Source organism: Macaca fascicularis, chromosome 12, assembly GCF_037993035.2.
Source record: "Macaca fascicularis isolate 582-1 chromosome 12, T2T-MFA8v1.1".
In the NCBI taxonomy this organism is placed as follows: Eukaryota; Metazoa; Chordata; class Mammalia; order Primates; family Cercopithecidae; genus Macaca; species Macaca fascicularis.
The window spans coordinates 96,991,523-97,009,106 of NC_088386.1; the positions used below are offsets into that span (position 1 = coordinate 96,991,523).

The window sequence follows — 17,584 nt, forward strand, 5'->3', positions numbered from 1 at the left end:
GCCACCTTTCATGTTTCTTTCCTCTTTCTTTAATTCTTACACATGTGTCAGGATGATCTCCCAAAACCGTGTTCATAACAGTCAGGGCTAAAAGCTAGTGGTCACAGTCTTTGTCCATTTGGCAGAACTGACATGTGAAGGCAAGCGAAGGATGGTGAGGTACTGAGGAAAGAGCAAAGGATCTGGAGATCAAAGCCCTGTATTTCCATATTGTCCTGTGATTCCTTTGCTCAGAGACACTAACTAAATCAAGCTAGCTTTTTTCAGCCTTGTCTGTAAAGTAGAGAAATACATTAGCTGTTGAGAAGACGAAAAAGAATGTGTATGTGTGCATCTATTTAAATCTAACTGTGCTGAGGTGCATATAAAGGCCTTTAGGTGGTAGTCTTCTAGTTGTAACTGCAACAGAAATAGCAGAACTTAAGTTCCTTTGTGTGTAATTCCAGCTGACTTTATTAGCAGCAACTCAGCACTAGCAGTACCCCTGACATACTCTGAGTAAGACCTAATTCTTCCCTCACTGGCTCGTGATGTCCACAGCAGAAGGTGGCCAGCTCTTGGCTCTGAGTTCAGTTGAACAAAACGCTGTTGATAAAACTTCCTGTCAGGACCCTGAGCCCAAGTTAAGCCATCATATCCCTTGTGACCTGCACGTATACATCCAGGTGGCCTGAAGTAACTGAAGAATCACAAAAGAAGTGAAAATGGCCTGTTCCTGCCTTAACTGATGAGATTACCTTGTGAAATTTCTTCTCCTGGTTCTTCCTGGCTCAAAAACTCGCCCGTTGAGCACCTTCTGACCCCCACCCCTGCCAGCCAGAGAACAACCCCCTTTGACTGTAATCTTCCACTACCTACCCAAATACTATAAAATGGCCCCACCCCATCTCCTTTTGCTGACTCTCTCTTCGGACTCAGCCCGCCTGCACCCAGGTGATTAAAAAGCTTTATTGTTCACACAAAGCCTATTTGGCGGTCTCTTCACTCGGATGTGAGTGAAACCTCCTTCATCAGGAACATTTGGGGTTTGATGTTTAAGTTTTGAGCCTCTGGTGTATTTCCTATTTCTCTTTTGCTAGAACTTAGTGCTTGTGTAAGGTTAAATTCTAGAATCAGGAAATGTTGTTTTTAGAGGCCTCCAGCAAGCACTTCGGAGGTCCCTGGGCGTTTACAGCTGTGAGTCGTCGATCTATCCAGACACCAGAACATAGTCATCCTTGGCTCATTCCTCCTCAGTGGGAGGTGTGCACAGTTGGTAGAGTGTTACCTCCAAGATTTTGTGAAACATTATGCTTGTCTGTATTTGTGTGTGCATGTCTGTGTGAATTTTGAGTTCAGGAATAACAGGTGATTTGATCACAGCTATTTGACAGTGGTGATAGTCATTGTATGCCAAGACGTTTATGAAGGGAATAGGTAGATTGAGTGAGGTTCCTATATATTTTGCCTAGTTGTACTCACCTACAAGAGCTGTAATTAAATGTTTCTCTCTTTCCCCTTCTTCCTCTCTTTTATTCATTTTTATTTATTTATTTTTTTTTTTACAAAGTCTCGCTCTCTCACCCAGGCTAGAGTGTGGTGGCACGATCTTGGCTCACTGCAACTTTCATCTCCTGGGTTCAAGCGATTCTCCTGCCTCAGCCTCCTGAGTAGCTGGGATTACAGGTGTGTACCATCACACCTGGCTAATTTTCATATTTCTAGTAGAAACAGAGTTTTGTCATGTTGGCCAGGCTGGTCTCGAACTCCTGACCTCAAGTGATCTGCCCGCTTTGGCCTCCCAACGGAATGAGCCATCATGTCGGGCCTCATTCATTCTTTCTTTCATAGAAGTTTGGATACTGCCAAACAAAATTAAAGACATGAAAAACCAATTGTTATTACAAATGTTACAATTATGTAACCACTGGTGTTTATTTTTATTAGAGCCATAGCACCTACTGGCCTCTGCTTCAGGGATTCACAATGGTGGTGGGCAGGTTGGATATCACAGGGCTTACCCCTAGCAATGCATTCTATTCCGCCTATGCCCAGGTGGTGGTAAACATGTAAGCATCCAGTACACTGCGGTACCGACCCATCAGAACAGATGCTGACTGGTACAACACAATGGTGAATGTTGCTGAATAGCAACCCTTAATCGATAATGATCAAATCTCCATGGAGGTTAACTAAACTAGAAGTTTACCTCAAACAGGTAATTTTTGTGCCATACATGATTCACAGAACCTTCCAGATCTGATGCTTTCTGAGTGACCTGGTCAACTTGTTCTCAACCTGGAATTCTTGGACCCTTAGATGTTTGTAAATTTGTTCTCAGAGCCTCTGAGCTCTCCACCTTCATTTTTAAGTGCTTTAATTTTTTTTTGGTGATAATCTTTAAAACTTCACAGATGTGTGTCCTGGCTCTTCAGGGCGACTGCTTCATATTTGAGTACTGCCACACAATGACTGCTCATGTTCTGGGGCCTGCCTACAGAAAGGGACGAACTTTACCTTGGACTTTTTAATGTAGTGTGGATGTGCGTCTGTAGCTAGAGGTCTTCAGGTGCCAGTGGTTAATCTGTTTGAAGCTTGCTTTATTACAACCTCTCATTCCGTAACAGACTCCTCCTCCACCATCCCTCACCTCTGCTGAACCCTTCTAGCAGAGGGAACTCACCACAAGTGGGGACATGGATTTGGGAGCTTGAAAGGACCCCAGTGACCCTGCAGTCCAGCCCTTAGAGTGCTAAGTGACTTACTGAAGCCTCGAAGCCATTCCTGGAGGATTTGCAATTCTTTTTTTTATTTTTATTTTTATTTTTTTTATACTTTAAGTTCTAGGGTACATGTGCATAATGTGCAGGTTTGTTACATATGTATACTTGTTCCACGTTGGCATGCTGCACCCATCAACTCCTCAGCACCCATCAACTCGTCATTTACATCAGGTATAACTCCCAATGCAATCCCTCCCCCTTCCCCCCTCCCCATGATAGGCCCCGGTGTATGATGTTCCCCTTCCCGAGTCCAAGTGATCTCATTGTTCAGTTCCCACCTATGAGTGAGAACATGCGGTGTTTGGTTTTCTGTTCTTGTGATAGTTTGCTGAGAATGATGGTTTCCAGCTGCATCCATGTCCCTACAAAGGACACAAACTCATCCCTTTTTATGGCTGCATAGTATTCCATGGTGTATATGTGCCACATTTTCTTAATCCAGTCTGTCACTGATGGACATTTGGGTTGATTCCAAGTCTTTACTATTGTGAATAGTGCCGCAATAAACATATGTGTGCATGTGTCTTTATAGCAGCATGATTAAGAACTCAAACAAATTTACAAGAAAAAAAAAAACCCCATCAAAAAGTGGGCAAAGGACATGAACAGACATTTCTCAAAAGAAGACATTCATACAGCCAACAGACACATGAAAAAATGCTCATCATCACTGGCCATCAGAGAAATGCAAATCAAAACCACAATGAGATACCATCTCACACCAGTTAGAATGGCGATCATTAAAAAGTCAGGAAACAACAGGTGCTGGAGAGAATGTGGAGAAATAGGAACACTTATACACTGTTGGTGGGATTGTAAACTAGTTCAACCATTATGGAAAACAGTATGGAGATTCCTCAAGGATCTAGAACTAGAAGTACCATATGACCCAGCCATCCCATTACTGGGTATATACCCAAAGGATTTGCAATTCTTCGTATCTCTGGATTTGCCACCCTGTCCCTCCAAGTCACTTGGTTTCACTTTGGACAGCTTTAATTATTCTCTTCTCTGTTCTCTGTTTCTGCCTCCTTAGAAGCTATTTAAAACCACTCGTTTTCATTCTAAACTCCGGAGCCACACCAAACAAGTGTAACTGTCCCCTGGTGAGATTTGCATTGTATGTGACAAATCATTTAACTTCTTTCTGGTAGAGTTTCAGTTTTGTCGGAAGTCTGCAGTTTGCTCTTAAGGATGTGATAAGAATGTAGCAACACATTTGTATCTTTGAATTTTGAAAAGGAACCAAATTTTAAAATTTAGTTTAGTTTAGTTTTGTTTGAGACACAGTCTCACTGTGTCACCCAGGCTGGAGTGCAGTGATACCATGTTGGCTAACTGCAACCTCTGCCTCCTGTGCTCAGGTGATCCTCCCCCCTGAACCTCCTGAGTAGCAGCTGGGGCTACAGGCAGGTGTTTTTAAAAAACGGAATTCTTAATACATTAAAAAAATGAAATCCCTTTAAAAAAGCACTAGAGGAAATTCTGTGTTTAAAGATTTACTTATTTGGCAATGCAAACAGCTGTTTATTTCCTAACATAACTTTTGCAAATCTGAATTTTTATAAAAAGATTTTTAAATTAAAAATTTTTAATTATACTAAGTTTTACTTTTTAAGTAATTTTGAGTAGGTAATATTTTTATAAAGACATTTGTATGGTTCGAAGAAAATATATGAAAGGTGTTCAAGAAGAGTTTTGCCCCCAATTCTGTCCACTGTATACCCAGTCCTCCCCACTTCTACATACATATTTCAGATAGGTATTTCTCGAAAGAAAGAACTTATGCTGTGAAACTTATATGTCTACTTAGGTCTCATTTTAAGTGATTCTGTAAAATGGCTGGGAGATACTGGTGAAATTCTAGAATGGAAATAACTTTGTGAGATTTTGAGCTGAGTACTTGTAAATAGTAGAAATGGACTTACTAATAAATAAAGGAATTTTATTTTATAACTTTTTTCTGATTACATAGTAATGTATGTTCATTATGAAATATTTGGGAAACACAAAAACACACAAAGAAAAAAGGATATTTATTTATAATTCCATTTTGCTATGTATTTTCCCATTATTCACTCTGCGTTTGTCCCAGGTTTTCCCCACGCTGTTTCAATGAGTGTATCCTCCATGTCCCCCCAATCATGCATCCAGTAAACTCCGTCATTACTACCATCTGTACTTCCACTCACGGTTCAGTTCCAAGCATGTCCCTCTCTGACATCCACCTCACATCATTCCATCTTGCTTCTTCTGGGACCTTCCCTTCAAGGATCTTCAGTGCCACCGGGGCTTCCATTTAGGTTGATTGACCCTATCTATCGTCTTCCCGATATCAGCACCATCCCCACTCACTCTTCACGCAGCTTAGAGTCCACATGTCTTTGTTAAAGTCTCCTGTACGCACCAGCACCCTTGCCTTTCCCTCAGTTCCACTGAGGTGGCAGAATCCCAACTCTGGCTAATCGCATAAATCCGTGTCCTCCAAATTTGTACTGGAATTCCAGGATGTGGCTGGGGTAAAAACCTTCCATGTTGCAGACAGGTCTTGTTTCAAACCAATGACCACAAACCTCCAATGAGCTTTCAGGAGTTTCGGCAATGCTGTGACATTTCCCTGGTTATATCACCCTTTTGCACTCTCGGTCTGTTTTATTGATCATAGAATTCTCTATGATCTCAACCTAAAGGGTTAGAGATATTTCCTGAGAAGCCCCACCTTTTCCCTTGATAACCCACTATGGGAACTGTCATTTGTGAATTTAAGAAGAAACACTTGCTTCTTGACTTTTAAAACACCAAAAACAACATTAAAAAATTGAAGGATGAGGCTGGGGTGCGGTGACTCATGCCTGTAATCCCAGCACTTTGGGAGGCTGAGGCGGGCGGATCACTTGAGGTCAGGAGTTCAAGACTAGCCTGGTCAACTTGGTGAAAACTGTCTCTACTAAAAAAAATTAGCTGGGCATGGTGGCACGCACCTGTGATGTTAGCTACACGGGAGGCTGGGGCATGAGAATTACTTGACTCTGGGAGGTGGAGGTTGCAGTGAGCCAAGATCATGCCACTGCACTCCAGCCTGGGTGACAGAGCGAGACTTTGTCTCAAAACAAAAACAAAAACAAAACCTGAGGGATGAGCCACAAACTGGGAAATGATATCTGCCATGTTGTATAACTGATAAAGGAGATGTGCATACATATACTATATATATAATCTTCTACCAATCCATAACGTATTAAACAATCCAATCTAGATGGGTAAACATATAAACTAGTTCAAAGATGAGCAAAAAATATGAACCAGTAATTAAAAGGAAATACCAATGAGCAATAAACATCTGAAAACGTAACCATTCTCTTTGGTCATCAGAGAATTTGAAAAATACAGCCACAGTGAGATAGCATTTTATGTCCATCATATTATCAATATTTAAAACTCTGTCAGTACTAAGTATGGGTGAAGATACGGAGTGAAGGGAACTCTGTTACATAGATCTAGGAAATGTAAATTGACACAATCATTTTAGAAAGCAATTTGCAATATTTATAAATGTTGGAAATTTGCACACAGTAAAATCTAGCAAATCTATTTTTGGATCTATGTCCTAAAATAAACTTAAAAACATTGTTTTGTAGAGACAGGGTCTTGTTACATTGTGCAGGAAGGTCTTGAACTGGCCTCAAGCAATCTTCCTGTCTCAGCCTCCCAAAATATTGAAATTATAGGCGTGAGCCACCACGCCTGGCCCCAAAAGAAATTTTGCACATGTACCAGGAGATAAGGAGGAGTGTTAGTTTTCTGAGCAACACTGTAAGAGCACAAAGAAATAAAATAAAAAGAAGCAACACATACAATCTATAGATTCATCAGGAGCATAGATAAATTGTGGTATAGTCGTATAAAGGAATACTATCAAGTAGTGAAACAAAATTAGCTAGAATTATTAGGTTGAACCGTATGAAATTGCCATTCTTATAGATCAGAAACAACCAAATATTGGCATTTCATACAGTTTAAATATATGTATCAGTAACATAATGATGAGCAAATAATATATATAATATGATTTATAGAATGTTAAAACACACATAAGAGTCTTTTATGTTGTTTATAAATTCATATGTATATTGTACAAATATACAGATGTATGGGGGTGATGAGGAGTTTAGAGTAGTAGTTGTCTGGGATGGGCTCGGGGCTTGGGGAGAGAGGGAGGAACATGCCAATGGGGAGGAATTACAGGGGCTTCAAATGCATCAGTTTTGTTTTATATCTTCAACTGAGTGCTGGATGTGGGGGCTATTCTCTTTTTTCTTTAATCCTTTTTGCATCTCAGTGCTGATTAATGGAATTTAGCCACCAGATTGGGTGATTTTTTGGCTTGTTGAATACTCGGCCAGGTTTGCAGGGAAGCTTTGCCCTCTTGGGCAGAGTATGTTTTTCCAATCTAGTACCCGTCTGTGTTTTTGGTGGTGATTTCTGTGGCTATAATTAATATAATCAGTGTGGCCAAAGCAAGGATAAGGGGTATTGACTCACTTTTTATTGCCCTGAGCCATCCCTGTTGCAAAATAATGATCTGGATATATTCTCCAGAACAGGAAGCAAACTGCAGATGGGAAACATGGGAAACTCCCTTAAGCCACTTCTTTTTTTTTTTTTTTGAGACAGAGTCTGGCTCTGTTGCCCAGGCTGGAGTGCAGTGGCACGACCTCAGCTCACTGCAAGCTCTGCCTTCCAGGTTCACGCCATTCTCCTGCCTCAGCCTCCCAAGTAGCTGGGACTACAGGCACCGGCCACTACGCCAGGCTAATTTTTTTTTTTTTTTTTTTTTGTATTTTTAGTAGAGACGGAGTTTCACCGTATTAGCCAGGATGGTCTCTATCTCCTCACCTCGTGATCCACCCGCCTCGGCGTCCCAAAGTGTTGGCATTACAGGCTTGAGTCACCGTGCCCGGCCCCTAAACCGGTATCTAACAAATCAGTGTAAGTCAAGGTGTTCATCTACAGAGTCAGTCATCTTCACCATGACACCCACAACGCACACATTGCTGCTGGCATTCCTCCACTCAGAATGTACAATTAGACGCTCAGCACTCTATTGGATCAGGCTGCTATTTCACCATTTGAAGAACCTTCAAAAAGATCTTTAGAGGCAGGGCATGGTGGCTCACACCTGTAATCCCAGCACTTTGGAAGGCTGAGGCAGGCAGATTACTTGAGGCCAGGAGTATGAGACCAGTCTGGCCAACACGGTGAAACCCTGTCTCTGCTAAAAATACAAAAATTAGCCAGGTGTGGTGATGTACACCTGTAGTCCTAGCCACTTGGGAGGCTGAGGCACAAGAATTGCTTGAACCTGAAAGGTGGAGGTTGCAGTGAGCCGAGGTTGTGCCAGTGACACTACACTCCAATCTGGGTGACATGGCGAGACTCCCTCTAAAAAAAACAAATCCTTAGAAACTTCAGAAGGATCCTTCCACTAGGGCAGAAGGGATCAGAGAGTAAGAATCTTCACCCCTACCACTCATGCCTTTCTGAAGGCTCAGTCTGGCCACACTGCAAGGGGACAGTGAGTCAGTTTTGGCCTGGGGTTTCTTGCTGCTGCCAAATTAACAACTCCAGCCCTTGGGTTTAGCCACCTGCTGCTGCTAAAAATGATGATGAGAGTGACGGAGAGGTGTTTTAGTTCCCATTTTAGAGATCAGAAAATCGAGGCCCAGAGAAGCTAAGTAGCCTTGGAGATATGAGCCACAGTCTCTCCACTTGAGTTACCATCTTGAAACATCAAGGATAAGTCAACTTTATCAACAGTTTCAGGCCTGTGAGAAATGGGCTTGGTTTATCTTGAAGATTGTAAACAAATAAAAAAATAGACTACTCCATTACTGATGAGAAATGTGAGTCATTCTGCCAGGAATTGAAAGTACAGCTGCCCATAAAAAAGTTATGCCAGTGTCCAGACTCTTCAGGTCCCTGTGTGTGACAAATCACTCAATGAGAGTTCCCCTTTTATTTCTCTTTGTGCTCAGTAGGATGTTGAAATTTCTGGAAAAGACAATGGAAATGAGGGGCAGGAAGATAACAGTGTGGGGTGCTAAACAGACTCAGATCTCAGCAACCTTCCTGCCCACTGCCATCTCTGCACAGACACCTCGACCCCCACGCACAGGTGGTGCAGCATTTCCTAGTTCTTTCCAGAGGCTTCCTTTTGCCTGCCCTCTAGCCACATCGCCTGAGATTGACAACGCCCTACAGCAAGACGGAAACTTCCCTTTACAGCACCACCTTGTGATTCTGGAGCAACAAAGTTGAGACTTCTGAATTTAGCACTCTTCTGCTCCCCTACTGTTTCATGTATACCTGTGTCATCTTTCTTGTTTCATTGTAAACATACTTATAAAATTCCCATTTTCTTTATTTAGAAATAGAACTACAACTAGATGGTTAAACAATTTAAACAGTACAAAACGGTCCATGGGGAAAAGTGAATTTCACACTGTCCCCCAAACCTTCATTTCCTTTTATGGAGATAATTATTGTTTCTAATGTTTTTTTTTTTTTGAGACGGAGTCTCACTCTGTCACCCAGGCTGGAGTGCAGTGGCCGGATCTCAGCTCACTGCAAGCTCCGCCTCCCGGGTTCACGCCATTCTCCTGCCTCAGCCTCCCGAGTAGCTGGGACTACAGGCGCCCGCCACCTCGGCCGGCTAGTTTTTTGTATTTTTTAGTAGAGATGGGGTTTCACCGTGTTAACCAGGATGGTCTCGATCTCCTGACCTCGTGATCCGCCCGTCTCGGCCTCCCAAAGTGCTGGGATTACAGGCTTGAGCCACCGCGCCCGGCCTGTTTCTAATGTTTTGAATATTCTTTCAGAGATATTTTATTCTTATATAAGCATACGTGTATGTGTGTCCTTCCCTCATTTTCCCCCCACGAATACTAGCAGACTGTTTTGCACCTTGGTTAGCTCATTTAACATATCTTGGAGACTGTTCTGTATCAGAACATATAGAACTGCTTGATCCTCTTCATGACTGCTACAGCGCCATTGAATGTATGGATCATCAGTGCTCTAACTAGCGCCTTAGTGATGGGCATTTAGGGATCACAAACTTCATAAGGGCAGAAACAATATCTTACCCATTCTCTGTTTCTGATATGGTTTGGATGTGTGGTGCTGCCCAAATCACATGTCAAGGTAATCCCCAGTGTCAGAGGTGGAGCCTGGTGGAGGTGATTGGATCATGGGGATGGATCCTTCATGAATGGGTGAGCACCATCCCTTTGGTGCTGTTCTTGTGATAGAGTTCTCATGAGATCTGGTTTTTTAAAAGTGTGTGGCACCTCCGCACTCTCTTGGTCCTGCTCCTGCCATGTAAGATGCCTGCCCTTGCTTTGCCTTCTGCCATGAATAAAAGCTCTCTAAGGCTTCCCCAGAAGCAGATGCCACTATGCTTCCTATACAGCCTGTGGAACTGTGAGCCAATTAAACCTCTTTTCTTTATAAATTATCCAGTCTTAGGTTTTCTTTATAACAGTGTGAGGATGAGCTAATACAGTTTCCTACATGTAACCTAAGGCAATGCTTTGCACAAAGGGATGAGCCAGATTGCTTAGTAATTAAAATGCAAATACAAACCACAAGTATATCCATTCATGAATTGGGGGACAGCTTTTATTTGATTCTGAGTTCTGATAGCTGCTGCTTTGCTTCGTTAAAAATGTGCTAGTTCTCATTCAACTTCCTATCAGTCACACCACCAACCAACATGTACGATATGTACTACTTGCCAGGTTGGAAGGAAACTTACGGATGAAAGAAATGTCCCTCCCTTCTAGGAAATGATAATCTGCTTTGGGAGAGAAGGCAGGTACTTTTTGGCAAAAGTGACACAATAAAATAATTTTTTAAAAAGATGGATTTTTTTTTTTCTTTTTTGAGATAGAGTCTCGCTCTGTCACCCAGGCTGGAGTGCAGTGGCGTGATCTCGGCTCACTGCAATCTCTGTCTCCCCGGTTCAAGCGATTCTCCTGCCTCAGCCTACTCAGTAGCTGGGACTACAGGTGCACGTCACCACACCAGGCTAATTTTTTGTATTTTTAGTAGATATGGGGTTTCACTGTGTTAGCCAGGATGGTCTCCATCTCCTGACCTCGTGATCTGCCTGCCTAGGCCTCCCAAAGTGCTGGGATTACAGGCGTGAGCCACCGAACCCAGCAAAAAGATAATTTTTAAAAAAGGTATTAGGATAATCGGGTCCTCCCACAAGAAAGTAAAGTTAGAAGCCCACCTCAGACCATGCCTTCCAGCACAAAAATGCCAAATGGCTTAAAGATATAAATGTTAAAACAACACTAGAAAGGCATTAAAAGAACATATAGAAAATACAGCAAAAATTTCCCTACGCAAGATGTAAAAGCCAGAAGTCATAAAGGAAAAGGTTGATAAATTAGAATAGATAAAAATGTAAAACTTTTGTATAATATAAGACACGAAGAATGCATTTAAAGACATACAATGAAGGTTAGGAAGATGAAGATGTTTTGGAGATGAGTGCCGGTTACACATCAGTATTAATGTACTTAATGTTACTGAACTGTACACTTAAGATGATGAAAATGGTAACTTTTATGTTATGTATATTTTATCACATAAAAAAAGACATGAAATGAATCAGGGGAAAACATTTGCTACATAACTAAGAACGAAGGCCCTTAATAAAATCTGTAAAACTACACATACTTTTAGGAATGAATCAACAAACAATTTCTATGAATTATAAAAAAGTGACAATCCAACTAAAAAATGAATAAGGGATATGAGCAAGTATTGTACAGAAGAAATAAAAATAGACAACAAAGTTATGAAAAAATATTCAATCTCCTTAGTAACTGCGCAAAAGAAACTAAAACAATGAGACACTACCCCTAAGATTAATACATGTCAAAGAAAAATGGTTGGTGAGGGTGTGGGGAAGTGGGCACTTTCACCTACTTTTGGAAATATAAATTGGTGCAACCTTATAGGGAGAGCAATTTCACAACATTTTTCAAAGACTTAAATGCACAACCCTATGGCAGAACAATTTATTCCTCTTCCAGGAGTTTTTTTCTTTCAAAAACAGTCATGCAGATGAAAAACACATGTTCATTACTGCACAGTGTGTCTGTAATACTCACTTTCCCTTCAATAGGGGAATGGTTAAATAAATTTTGCAAGCTATCTGATAGATACTCAGCATGAGCTAAAGCTAGGGTCCAGTTAGAGATGGAAACCACACCAGTAATTTGAAAGGGAAAATGTAATAGGAAGAATTATTAACTAGTGAAAGGAGGCTAACTGCTAAAGGTACAAGAGCACTCAAGCTGTCTGCAGGCAGCAAGCCCTGGCTGGTGAGCAGGAAGCTGCCCGCTGGGAGGCTGCCAAAGTTCCCTGAAGGTGAGCACCACTGGGTGTTGTTCTACAAGCTGCTGGCAGTCATGGCGTTAAGAGCAGGAAGAAAAGCACCAGAACCCGGAAGAGAAACCCAGTCCTCTGCTAGGCCTTGCACCGTCCCTCTGGTGCCCTCTACTGACAAAGCCTAAAATTGTGCCAGCTGGCAAAGGAGATCTTTTTATGGGATGTAGCTCAGTGTCATCAAACAGAACAGGGTGGACTTGGAGCTCAGATGCAATACAATGATTGATACTGGCACAGTATACTTAACCTGCTTTTGTAAACAAAATGGTATATGTGATGTCTTTCTTTCTCTCTATATATGTAAAACAATATTTGTTCCTAGTTATTATGTATTTATGTCTTTACTCTGCATGCCAGGAGCTAAGTATTTTGCATGTATTAACTCATTTCGTTCTCATAATAACCTTCACATGCAGGAATCACTATAGCTACTTTATGAATGAGTCGAGGAAGGCACTGAGACGTTAAGTAACTTGCCCAAGGTCATGCAGCTAGTAAGTGGCAGAGCAAGAATTACTATGGCTTTATAAGCCTAGAAAAAAGTCTGAAAGAATAAAAATGTTAACAGTGGGGACCTCAAGGAGGCATTGAAGAGGCCATGAGAGAGGTTTTCACTTTGTAAAAAATCAGTCCTTCAAATAAATAAATACAGTGAGGCTTCCCCAGAAGCAGATGTCACTATGCTTCCTGTACAGCCTGTGAAACTGTGAGCCAGTTAAACCTCTTCTCTTTATAAATTATCCAGTCTTCGGTATTTCTTTATAACAGTGTGAGGATGAGCTAATACAGTTTCCTACACTGCAACCTAAGGCAATGCTTTGCACAAAGGGATGAACCAGATTGCTTAGTAATTAAAACGCAAATACAAACCACAAGTATATCCACTCATGAATTGGGGGACTGCTTTGTGTGTATGGATAAGGTATATTTTTTTAAAAAATTATTTTTCAAAGAAGACAATAAACTAGTTAATAAACGACAACTCACAGTGCCAGGCAGTGAGAAACAAGTGTCTGATAAACGGTGGAGAATGTGAGCACTCTCTGCAGTGGGTGGGAGGAGATGGGGAGGGCGTTCTCTGGGGAGTGGCAGTGGCTGGAGCAAAGGTTTGGAGGAGGTAAGTCATGTACTCTGAGCTTTCGGTTTCTGTTTCACCTTGTGTCTGAGCTGGTCTGAAGTCGGGTTGTTCAGACTGAGCTTCCTGCCTGCCCGTACCCCTCCAACAGCTTCAGAAGAAGGTGACTGGTGGCTGCCTGAGGAATACCAGTGGGCAAGAGAATGAGCATTTCTGGAGCATCTGCTGTCTGTGAGATTAAGCACTACGTATATTGCTTTACTCACTCCCCACAGCAACCTTACCAAGCAGTTCTTTTCCACATGAAAAGATGGAGGCTGAGTGAAACAAACGGAGTTGTTTAGATTCCTCAGTAAGTGAGAGGCAGAGCTGGGATTTGAATCCAGATCTGTCTGATATTGAAGTCTAGGCGGGTTCCACCTCTCCAGACTGTTTTCCAGGGCGTAAAGGACAGATCCTTTACCTTAGCTGGCTGCTTCTAGAAGTCTGACCCTGCTGGCTCAAAACGACTTTAGTTCCTTGCCCAGAGGCTGTGGACTGCAGGTCAAGACATCAGTAGAAGGAGGGCCCAGCTAGAGCGGCTGACACTGGCTTCTACTCACCGTCATTTCTCCTTCCTTCCAGGAGCAACCCCTGGGTGCGTCCACTTTCTGGGCACGTGAGGTTGGGCCTCGGCAGCCTGAGCCCTTGAGTTGGTCACTTGAACCTTGGGAATATTGAGGTAAGCCTGGAATTTCCAGAGGAGGTTTGGGGGAAAGAGAAGTGGTGAACACTATTACTATGCCCTGTCTAGACACCAGTGGGCCGAGTGGAGCAGATGCCAGTTGGGACCTACCTGCCCTCTCTTTGGTTATTAATCCATTAATCCATTATTGTTCCCTGTACACTGGTATGAGTGGAAGGGGGAAATATTTAGCCAAGTTTTTGAGACCTGTACTCTGAGCTAAAATGCATTGTCTTCCTGTAGGGCGGGACCCCACAACTGTGGAGGAGCTGCAGGGGATACTGGGTAGTATGCAGACATTATGCACTAAACAAAAATGGCTCACATAGTGAAAAGTTATTCTTTTTTTTTTTTTTTGAGAGGCGGTCTGCTCTATCGCCCAGCCAGAAGTGCAGTGGCGAGATCTCAGCTCACTGCAATCTCCGCCTCCTGGGTTTGAGTAATTCTCCCACCTCAGCTTCCCGAGTAGCCGGGACAACAGGCGCCCGCCACCGTGCCTAGCTAATTTTTGTATTTTTAGTAGAGACGGGGTTTCACCGTGTTAGCCAGGATGGTTTCGATTTCCTGACCTCATGATCCGCCCGCCTCGGCTTCCCAAAGTGCTGGGATTACAGGCGTGAGCCACCGCACCTGGCCAGTTATTCTTTATGATTCCCTTACCTTTTTTTTTTTTTTTTTGAGATGGAGTTTTGCTGTTATTGCCCAGGCTGGAGTGCAATGGCAGGATCTCGGCTCACCGCAACCTCTGCTTCCCAGGTTAAAGCAATTCTGCTTCAATCTCCTGAGTAGCTGGGATTACAGGCATGCACCACCATGCCTGGCTAATTTTGGATTTTTAGTAGAGACGGGGTTTCTCCATGTTGGTCAGGCTGGTCTCAAACTCCAGACCTCAGGTGATCCGCCCACCTCGGCCTCCCAAAGTGCTGGAATTACAGGTGTGAGCCACCGCACCAGCCATTTTTTTTTTCTTTTCTTCTTTTTTTTTTGAGATGGTGTCTTGCCCTGTCGCCCAGGCTGGAGTGCAGTGGCACGATCTTGGCTCACTGCAACCTCCGCCTCCTGGGTTCAAGCGATTCTCCTGCCTCAAACTCTTGAGTAGCTGGAATCACAGGTGCATGCCACCACACCCAGCTAATTTTTTGTATTTTTAGTAGAGACGGGGTTTCACCATGATGGCCAAGCTGGTTTGGAACTCCTGATCTCAAGTGATCCACCCTCCTTGGCCTCCCAAAGTACTAGGATTACAAGCATGAGCCACCATGCTTGGCCAGGGCTAACATATCTTATCATGTCTCAAAACATGCTAATTTCCCTTTTTGACAAAAGAGTAAGCAATAGTATCTAGCTGGAATTTAGTAACGGTGTTACATTCTTATTTTATTTATTTTTTACAGTTCCTCTTTTGTAGCAAATGCAGTGCTTTTCCATTTGTGGTAGTGATATAAAATGTTCGTTTAAAAAACTTTGTTCATGTAAATTTTTATTTCAGTAAAGAGAGCCAATTAAAAATACAGGAAATTAAAGAACCAGTAATAAGGAATATGACAAACATTGTCAAAGTCATTTAGGAATGACTGAAGTGAGCAATGTGGTGACATTTGTGTTGAAGGCCAGGATGCCCTGAGAGACAGCATCTGAGGTGCCCAGTGCTGATTCAACTATGGAAGCTCAGGCTGTTTAGGGAAAGTTCTAAAACGAGCCCTGATTAGCAATCAGTGATTTTAGTATAATATAGAGGAACTCTTTTTAATCTGAGTCTGTGCTTTAATCTGCACATGTGCTTTTCTGTCTGGGAACATTGGGAAGGGAATGGAGCACACTATAAATGATTGGCCGGAAGTCAGTGATTTCCTAGTTGGCGCAAGGAATAGGTATTACCAGATACTCCTGACTGAGAAAGAGAAGGAGACGGCAGCATTCATTCAGCAGTGGGAGATCTCACTACTCCCCACTTCCCAGTTCCTCTCCCTGTGGTACCATTTTGAACATTTAAAGTTGTCTCTTCTGCTATTTAATTCTTTTTTTTTTTTTGACAGAGTCTCACTCTGTCGCACAGCCTGGAATGCAATGGTGCCATCTCGGCTCACTGCAACCTCTGCCTCCCGGGTTCAAGTGATTCTCGTGTCTCAGCCTCCTGAGTAGCTGGGATTACAGGCACCCACCTCCATGCCTGGTTAATTTTTTTTCATATTTTCAATAGAGATGGGGATCTCACCATGTTGGCCAGGCTGGTCTCAAACTTCTGGCCCCAAGTGATCTACCCACCTTGGCCTCCCAAAGTGCTGGGATTATAGGCCTGAGCCACCACGCCTGGTTAATTTCACATTTTTAGATAATGTGACCACATAATAAAAATTTATGCATTTTTATGTAATGTGTCTACTATATGAAAGCAATATACTTATGCTTTTATTTCTCAGTTAAGTTCCTAATTATTATAAATTTACTCTGCATGCCAGGAGCTGTTCTAAGAATTTGCATGTATTAACTCATTTGATTCTCATAATAACCTTCACATGCAGGAATTATTATTATTATTTTTATTATACTTTCAGTTCTAGGGTACATGTGCACAACGTGCAGGTTTGTTACATATGTATACATCTGCCATGTTGGTGTGCTGCACCCATTAACTCATCATTTACATTAGGTATATCTCCTAATGCTATCCCTCCCTCCTCCCTCCACACCACAACAGGCCCTGGTGTGCGATGTTCCCTATCCTGTGTCCAAGTGTTCTCATTGTTCAATTCCCACCTATGAGTGAGAACATGCGGTGTTTGGTTTTCTGTCCTTGCGATAGTTTGCTGAGAATGATGGTGTCCAGCTTCATCCATGTCCTTACAAAGGACATGAACTCATCCTTTTTTATGGCTGCATAGTATTTCATGGTGTATATGTGCCATGCTTTCTTAATTCAGTCTATAATTAATGGACATTTGGGTTGGTTCCAAGTCTTTGCTATTGTGAATAGTACCACAATAAACATACGTGTGCATGTGTCTTTATAGCAGCATGATTTATAATCCTTTGGGTGTATACCCAGTAATGGGATGGCTGGGTCAAATGGTATTTCTAGCTCTAGATCCTTGAGGAATCACCACACTGTCTTCCACAATGGTTGGACTAGTTTACAGTCCCACCAACAGTGTAAAAGTGTTCCTATTTCTCCACATCCTCTCCAGCACCTGTTGTTTCCTGACTCTTTTTTTTTTTTTGAGACAGAGTTTTTGCTCTGTCACCCAGGCTGGAGTGCAGTGGCGCGATCTAGGCTCACTACAAGCTCCGCCTCCTGGGTTCACACCATTCTCCTGCCTCAGCCTCCCGAGTAGCTGGGACTACAGGCACCCGCTACCACGCCTGGCTAATTTTTTTGTATTTTTAGTAGAGACGGGGTTTCACCGTGTTAGCCAGGATAGTCTTGATCTCCTGACCTTGTGATCCACCCGTCTCGGCCTCCCAAAGTGCTGGGATTACAGGCTTGAGCCAACGCGCCCAGCCTGTTTCCTGACTTTTTAATGATTGCCATTCTAACTGGTGTGAGATGGTATCTCATTG

General features: G+C 42.6%; 1 protein-coding gene across 13 annotated transcripts in view; it reads left to right on the forward strand.

Annotated features, from left to right (window-relative positions):
• The first annotated feature begins 13,416 nt into the window (after positions 1-13,416).
• Positions 13,417-17,584, forward strand: part of CASP8 (caspase 8) — a 60,358-nt gene continuing 56,190 nt past the window's right edge. For 5 of the 13 annotated variants that reach the window (XM_065525874.2, XM_015432067.4, XM_074009739.1 and 2 more), the window contains exons 1-2: positions 13,417-13,533; positions 13,927-14,023. The gene's annotated coding sequence lies outside the window, so the exon portion shown is untranslated. Of the gene's footprint in view, positions 13,655-13,926; positions 14,024-17,584 lie in introns of all 13 variants that reach the window. The other 8 variants (XM_074009740.1, XM_065525881.2, XM_065525882.2 and 5 more) reach the window with 2 other exon arrangements.